This window comes from Pan troglodytes, chromosome 15, assembly GCF_028858775.2.
Source record: "Pan troglodytes isolate AG18354 chromosome 15, NHGRI_mPanTro3-v2.0_pri, whole genome shotgun sequence".
Lineage (NCBI taxonomy): Eukaryota > Metazoa > Chordata > Mammalia > Primates > Hominidae > Pan > Pan troglodytes.
Genome location: NC_072413.2, coordinates 40,868,345 through 40,877,158, shown reverse-complemented (window position 1 = coordinate 40,877,158; position 8,814 = coordinate 40,868,345). Strand labels below are relative to the sequence as shown.

The window sequence follows — 8,814 nt, the reverse complement described above, 5'->3', positions numbered from 1 at the left end:
CATGGAAATTGTACAATGTGCTCCTGAATAACCAGTGAGTCAATTAAGAAATGAAGAAGAAAATTGAAATTTTTCTTAAAATGAGTAAAAATGGACACACAGCATACTAAAACCTATGGAAGGCAGTAAAAGAAATATTAAGAGGGAAGCTTAAAGCAATAAATTTCTATATCAAAAAAGTTGAATGATTTCAAATAAACATAAAGATGCACCTGAAGGAACTAGAAAGGGAAGAACAAACCAAACAAAAATGTAGGAGAAGGAAAAAAATGAAATCAGGGCAGTACTAAACAAAATAAATATTAAAAATATATTTTAATATTTAAGAATATTAATTGAAAATTAATATTTAATGATTAATATTAATAAGAAATAAATTATTAATAAAAATTAATAATTAATATTAATAAGAAATTATTAATATTAATAAGAAATATTTGAGAATATTAATTGAAATATATAAGAATCAACAAAATACAATTTTTTTAAAGTAAACAAAATTGATAAACTGTTAGCTAGAGTAACCAAGAATAAATGAGAGCAGACCCAAATAAAGAAAATCAGATATGAAAAGGGAGACTTTACAACGTATACCACAGAAATACAAAGGATCATTAAAGGCTATATGAATACATTAAAATAAACAAAAAACTTAGAGGAAATGAATAAATTTCTGGATATATAAACACACCAAGATTTAACCAAAAAGAAAAAAAAAACCTGAACAGAACAATAATCAATAAATAGATTTAATAAGTAATAAAAAGTTTCCCAACTAAGAAAAGCCCTTCAAGACTGGATGGCTTTATATCTGAATTCCACTAGTTAGAAGAACTAATATCAATTCTTCTCAAACTCTTCCAAAAAAATTGAAGACAAAGGAATTCTTCCTACCTCATTCTACGAGGCCAGCATTACCCTGATACCAAAACCAGACAAGAACGTAACAAAAAAAGAAAACTAAACCTAAATACCCCTGATAAACATGAATGCCAAAATCACCAACAAAATAGCAACCAAATCCAATAACATGGTGTCTCAAAAAGATACACCACGATCAATTAGGATTTGCAGACAACATAATCTTTACATATAGAAAAACCTAAAAACACCACCCAAAAATCTGAGAACTAAAACAAGAATTCAGCAAAGTAGCAGGACACAAAATCATCAAACAAAATCAGTATTGTTTCCATATACCAATAACAAACTAGTTGAAAAAGAAATTGAGGAAGTAATGCAGTTTACAATAACTACAAAAATATTACCTAGAAATAAACTTAACTAAAGAGGTGAGAGACCTCTGCAACAGATGCTACAAAATAATGTTGAAAGAAATTTAGGAAATGAACAAATGGAGAGATATCTCATGCTCATGAATTTGAAGAATTAATATTGCTAAAATGACTATACTACCCAAAGAAACCTACAGATTCAATGCAATTCCCATCTAAATACCAATGACATTCTTCACAGAAACAGTAAAAAAAAAAAAGCTAAAACACTAAAACTTGTATAGAACCACAAAAGACTCCACATAGCCGAAGCAATACTGAACAAAAAGAACAAAGCTAGAAGCATCATATTATTTGATTTTAAAATGTAATAAAAAGCTATAATAAACAAAATATCATGGCATTGGTACAAAAGCCGACACATCGACCAATAAAACAGAATAGTGAACCACTAAGTAAGTTCACATATTTATAGCCAATTCATTTGTAACAAAGATGCTAAGACCATAATTGGGAAAATAACACCTTTTTTCATGAATTGTGCTGGGAAAACTGGATTTCCACACGCAGAATAATGAAGCCAGAACTCTCTTACCCTATACAAAAATAAACTCAAAGTGGATTGATTAAACAAAAGATCTAGAACTATAAATCTACTAAAAGAAAATAGGGAACACACTCCAGTACATTGGTCTAGGTAAAGATTTTATGGCTTCAAAAGACTACAAAAACACAGGCAACAAAAGCAAAGATATACTAATGGGTCTACATTAAACTATAAGGCTTCTACACAAAAAAAGGAAACAATCAATACAGTGAAAAGACAATCCATTGAATGGGAGAATACATTTGCAAACTATTCATCTGATAAGTAATTAATATCCATAATTTACAATGAACTCAAACAACTCAACAGCAATAATAATAATAGTCATCATCATCATCACCTTCTTATTTAAAAATAGGCAAAGGATCTTAGGATATTTCTTAAAAGAAGACATATAAATGGCCAAGAAATATATGAAAAAGTACTCAATATGACTAATCATCAGAAAATGTAAATCAAAGCCACAATGAAATATGTTACCATAATAAGAATGGCTATTAGCAAAAAGAGGAAAAATAACTAATGCTCATGAGGATTTGGAGAAAAGGACATTCTTACACACTCTTGGAGGGAATGTAAATTAGTACAGACATTGTGAAAAACAGCATACAAGTTTTTCAAAAAACTAAGAATAGAACTACCATATAATCCAGCAATCCCACTGCTCGGTATTTATCTAAAAAAAAGGAAATCAGTATATTGAAGAGATATCTTTAACCCTGTTTATTTAGCACTATTCACCATAGCCAAGATATGGAAGAAAACTTAATGTCTATCAACAGATGATTAGATATATATATCACATTTTCTTTATTCATCTGTTCATAAAAATATGGTATTATATAATAATTAAACATATTGTAGATATGCAATATGTATTCTATTTGTAATAGGACACTATTCAGTCATAAAAGAAGTGAAATGTTTGCATACTTAAATTATGTTTAATTATCTCTGTCATAGGGGACCTTGTTTACAATGTAGTTTGTTGCTAATAAATAAATATCATACTAGATGAATATTGTCATATAATTTTAGATGAATATTGTCATATAATTTTAGATGAATATTATACTCTGCTATAAGTACACCAATACAATAAATCTGTAGTGATGGAGTGAAATCAGAGGTATTAATGTACCACAGGCAATGTGTTTCCTGATAATAAGGTAACATTTTTATAGAGTAGCTAGTATATGCTAATCATTATAACAGTGCATAAAATAGCTTTCCTGCTTTTACCTTTATAAAATGATTATTTAATAATAATTTCTTGGAACACTTCTAAAATTACACACATAAGGAAGAACTAGTACATTATTTAAAGTCCCTGGCACATTTTTTAAAATTGATATTTAGGCCGGGTGCAGTGGTTCATGCCTGTAATCCCAGCACTTTGGGAGGTCCAGGTGGGCAGATCACTTGAGGTCAGGAGTTTGAGACCTGCTTGGCTAACATGGTGAATTCCTGTCTCTGTCAAAACATACAAAAATTAGCTGGGTGTGGTCGTGCACACCTGTAGTCCCAGCTACTCGAGAGCCTTAAGTGGAGGAATAGCTTGAAACCAGGAGGAGGTGGAGGTTGCATTGAGCCAAGATTGTGTCACTGCACTCCAGCCTGGATGAAAGAGCAAGATTCAGTCTAAAAAAAAAAAAAAAAAAAAATTTAATATTTAGAACTAGCATACTTCCAATGATGAGTTGACAGCAGCCCCAATTTTAGTGTCATTATAAGTTTATACTGTCACATAGAAAAACAAAAATTCTAACCTGAACTGAAATGAGTCAAGAACGTACTGCAAGAATGTAAGAGGTATAGACACTCATTTAAAAAAAAATGCTTGAAAGAATTACAGCAAAGAAAACAATCAGCAGTATAGATATTCACGTATTTTATAATAGGAAACCCAGGTTTCGATTTACAAAAGAGTCCATCTGGCTGGGCATGGTGGCTCACACCTGCAATCCCAACACTTTAGGAGGCTGAAACGGGTGGATCACCTTAGGTCAGGAGTTGAGACTAGCCTGACCAACGTGATGAAACCCCGACTCTACTAAAAAAAAAAAAAAAAAAAAAAAAAAAAAGGTGGGCATGATTGTGTTGTATTAAGATGGAAGAGAAAGAAAAAAATATAAAACAGGGAGAGAAGTTGTACAGAGAAAAATTCTGCATCTCCCCAGGAAGGGTACCCTCCAGGTTTAGGCTTGCATAAGAGGCAGAGTCACAATTTCCCTCTACTTGGATCATCAAAATTCTTAAGATGAAAAGATGTACCTGGCTGATCTGAATAGCTGGAGCACTGGGACAAGAGTGTGTCTGGGAGGTAGACAGCTTTTCTGCTGACCTGGCAGGGGATCTGAGGTGGCTCCAACCCTTCCCCCTGATAAGACATCAGTGCAGCTCACTGAGAGCTCCCTCAGCCACCTTGGACAAGCCTCGGACCTCTGTCTACCATTGGGTATTGTATTTACCCACCTGCTTTAGCCATAATTTGGGTCCCTGTGTAGGGGACCCCTGTAGAGGTTTCTCCCCTACTATCCTGAAGCCCAGACCATCAAAATTGTAAATAAAATACTGGGTAAAAACAAATAAATAAGGCCAGGTGCGGTGGCTCACGCTTGTAATCCCAGCACTTTGGGAGGCTGAAGCAGGCAGATCACCTGAGGTCAGGAGTTCAAGACCAGCCTGGCCAACATGGTGAAACACCGTTTCTACTAAAAATACAAAAAAAAAAAAAAATTAGTCTGATGTGGTGGCAGGCACCTGTAATTCCAGCTACCAGGGAGGATAAGGCAGGAGAATTGCTTGAACCCAGGAAGCAGATGTCACAGTGAGCCAAGATTGCACCCTTGCACTCCAGCCTGGGTGAAAAGAGCGAAACTGTCTCAAAAAAACAAACAAAAAATACAAATAAAAAAAGTGCAAACCATGGGGGAATTAGATAAGCTTCAAGAGACGGCTACCCTTCCAACCCCATAGAAGACGGTGAACGTACTCATACACTTTGCTACTACAACCAGCGTATGAGAAAACCATTATACAAAGATTCTTTGTAACCAAGAAACACTTACGGAGTCTTTACCCCTGAAAGCGCAAAGAACCAATTAGACTATAATTAACCATAATCATTAAAGTCACATCCTTAAGGAGAAAAAAGAAATTAAAAAAAAACACTCAAATCAAACATAAATTCAAAAATAGTTTGAAGAAATAGTCTAGCAAAATGAGGAGGAACCAGAAAATTTACTCTGGTAATATGACAAAAAAAACAGGGTTCTATGACACTTCCAAAAGATCACACTAACTTTCCAGCAATTAATCCAAACCAAGACGACATCTGTGAAATTCCAGATAAATAATTCAAAATGTTAATTATTAAGCTAATTAAAGAGATACCAGAGAAATGTGAAAACTATCATAAAGAAATTTAAAAAGCACCTTAGAATATGAATACAAAATTTTCTAGAAAGATAGATAACATAAAGGAATACCAATCAGAACTTCTGGAAATGAAAGACACACTTAGGGAGTTACAACATACAGTGAACACTTTTAAAAATGCATTAGAACAAGTAGAAGAGAGAATTTCAGAGTTAAACTGGCTAAACCAGAGAATAATTGGTGCTCCCAAGGGAGAAAACAAAGTCTTGAATATTTATTTGAGTGAACAATTGAAGAAAAATTTTCTGTTCTAGCTATATAATGATCATTTATATATAATGATCATTATACAAAAGTACAATACATTGGTACACACATCACATAGACTGATTGTATATTTTCTCTCTTGCCTAAAGGGAAACATGAAACACTGGATTGTCAAAAAGCCAAAGGATACTTACATTTTACAGTGCCTATGTGGTTTTTATCTTTTTGTAGCAATATGTGCAGTTGGAAAAACAACTCCAAAATTTTTATAGAATCAATAAAAATATTATAGCATTTGGAAACACTTGATTTACTTACAGAATTTCCTGACTGAATTCTATGCACAAATGAACTTGACATATACTTATTTAAAAGGAAAAGAGAAGGCTAAAGCATTGTAATAGCAAGAACACCTTACTATTTAGTTGTCCCATAGGTGAAAAAAATCATTGAAAAAATCACCTAGCAAAAAAGATATAGCCTAAAGTCTCAGTTTGTGAAAATGCATTATTTTGTCTCCATCATGGAAAAATCACATTTTTTTCTGTGATAAAAGTCTTTAAAATAATGTTTTTAGCTTTTAGGATAAAGTAACAAAGTAGCTAAATATTAAATAGTTATTCTTCTGTATTTTATTTTACATTGAATATTGACATATACTCATTAAATGTTTGATTTATAAATCAAGTTTATTATAATCAGTACATAAATCACAAATAGAATTGCTACTTAATTTGATTCAATATTGCCATTTAGTTTGATATTCAAAGTATATTTGACTAATAATTTTGAATATTTCTAAATATAATCATCTCTGGTTTTCCTGAAGCATTTTTAATTTTAAATCTCTCTATAACTAACAGATTGATTGGCTAGGTAAGAATAAAAGTAAATTGAAGTAATCAGTACTGTTTCTGGGTAGTGTGGAAAGTTTATATATTTTTGATAGAAATGATGTATTATAAATTCTGTTTACACTATTATCAATGAAAACAATGTGATAGAATTATGCTTTTAGTATTTTGCTCAACATAAATGTAGAAATAGTATAAATATTCGGGAGGATTTATTTATTTTCTTCAAAATTATTTACCGATTCTCTATATTTTCTCAGGAACTCAATAAATAATTTTGAATTAATGTTAAATGGTGAAACACAGGAATGACAAACCAGACAAGGCCCTTGTCAAATAAAGGGCCCATAGATAGTAAAACTATAGGCTGCGCTTTACTGTATGAGGAACATAAAACATGAAATGAAATAGAACTAAAGTTGTTGGTGGAGGCACAGTAGGTATTTTTGATAGTGCTCTCTGGTAAGATATCTGAGGAAGTGACACGCCACCAGCAGTGCTTATTGCAAGAATAAGCCAGCCATGTGACAATTTGCAGGATGAACGTTACTGGCAGTTGGAAGAAGTATAACATTTCAATGACATAGATTACGTGGTTTTCCAGGGACACCCTGATCCTGTACTACAGGGAAGGAATATTTGTAGTAGTTTATGAAACACGCAGGGGCCAGCTAATGTATAGCCTGGTGAGCCACATAAATTATTTGAATTTTATTATAAAGATAATGGAGACTTCTCTTACGGCCAACAGACTTAAACCTCTTGAGAAGAACTCCTCCGATCCAGCTAGACACTCACCATTGCTCCCTTCATCCTCAGCCCTGGCCCTACAAACAGCTCACCACATGTCACGGAGTAGATCTACGGCTGATTCAGAAGGCTAAGCTGACCAAGCAGGCTGAGAGCGCTTCAACATGGCCACATTCAGGAAAGCCGTGGCCAAGCAGGGTGCCCAGTTGCCCAAAGAGGAGTACAATCTGCTCTCAGTGGCCTACAAGACCATGGTCAGGGGCCACAGGTCTGCCTGGAAGGTCATCTGAATGAAGCATTGAGCAGAAAACCAATACCTCCAACAAAAATTTGCAGCTGATGAAGGACTATCTCAAGCAGAAAACTGACAACTCTGACAAGAAGTTGCAGCTGATAAAGGACTAAGCAGAAAGTGAAGTCTGAGCTGAGATCCATCTGCACCAGGGTCTTGGAATTTTTGGATAAGCATTTACTAGCCAATGCAACTAATCCAAAGAGTAAAGTTTTCTTTCTGAAACTGAAGAGAGACTACTTCTTGTACTTTACTAAAGTTGCATATGGTAATGATTGGAAACAAATAAAAGATAATTCCCAAGGAGCTTACTAAAAAGCATTTGATAGAAGCAAGAAAAAGACGCAACCCACACACCCAATCTCCCATGATCTGGCTCTCAGCTTTTCCATATTTTACCATGAGATCCTTAATAAAAAGGCTTTTAATGAGGCCACCGCAAAACTTGATAAACTTAATGAACACTTATGCAAAGACAGCACCCACCTTAGAAGTTGATTAGAAACGACCTAACACTATGGACATCAGACAATGCAGGAGAAAAATGTGACGGAGCAGAAAACTAAACGCATACAGGGTCTCATCCTTTTTTAAACGAAACCTTGTCAAACATGTCCATTTCTTATTTCACTTGGATTTTCTATAGCAAAGAAACCCATTCATGTGTGTGGAATTAACTGTTTATAGTATTTTCAGACTGCAGCTTTGGGAGGACTCCATTTCTTGATTTGTGTTTGTCTTGGCCTTCCTCGTGTGCAGTTGCTCTAGTAGAAAATTTTTAATAGTTTCTTTTCATATAAACATAAGTAACTTCCAAGCAAAACCACAGGATTACGAGATGAGAACTGAAGGAGTTTGTTGGCAGGAAGGGCATGTTCTATATGGCCTGTGTAATAAGAGAGTGCTATTTGCAGGTTTAGACATAAGGGCAATACTGCTTCAAATTGCTTTTTACTCAAAGGAATTCTAATAACATCAGGGTCATAACCTAGCAATAGATTGCATCATCTGTGGCCTCAATAGATGACTTTACTAACTAGCTGGATATAGGGAGACAGAGTTTTAGTCCCCGTATGTAAGCAAAAAGTACATTCTAGAAAGCACAGCCCTGGGGCCTTCTGTCCTATTAATCCTGTTGGGGAATGTTTAGTGGGAAAAACAAACAACTGAACTGAATGTCATGGATCTATGAGATCTAGCTGCCTCTGAGAAATAGCTTGCTCTATTTCATCAAGTTCCCTTTTTGCTGCAGGAGTTAAACACCTGGGAGAATCCAGGGACATACTGCCCTTTAGGATAGAAAACAGGTTTTGTAACTTATCAGTAGTTATGCCCAAGGTAGGGCGAAGTCAATTCATATCACCCAGCAATTTCTGATAATCATTTAAGGTGTGTAAGTTGCTAGTATTTAATTTAACCTTTTGAGGT

The 8,814-nt window shown here is 34.1% G+C and overlaps 1 pseudogene; it reads left to right on the top strand.

Moving 5' to 3' along the window:
• Positions 1-1,632: 1,632 nt before the first annotated feature.
• LOC100609728 (14-3-3 protein theta-like) lies at positions 1,633-7,952 on the top strand (annotated as a pseudogene).
• Positions 7,953-8,814: the final 862 nt, after the last annotated feature.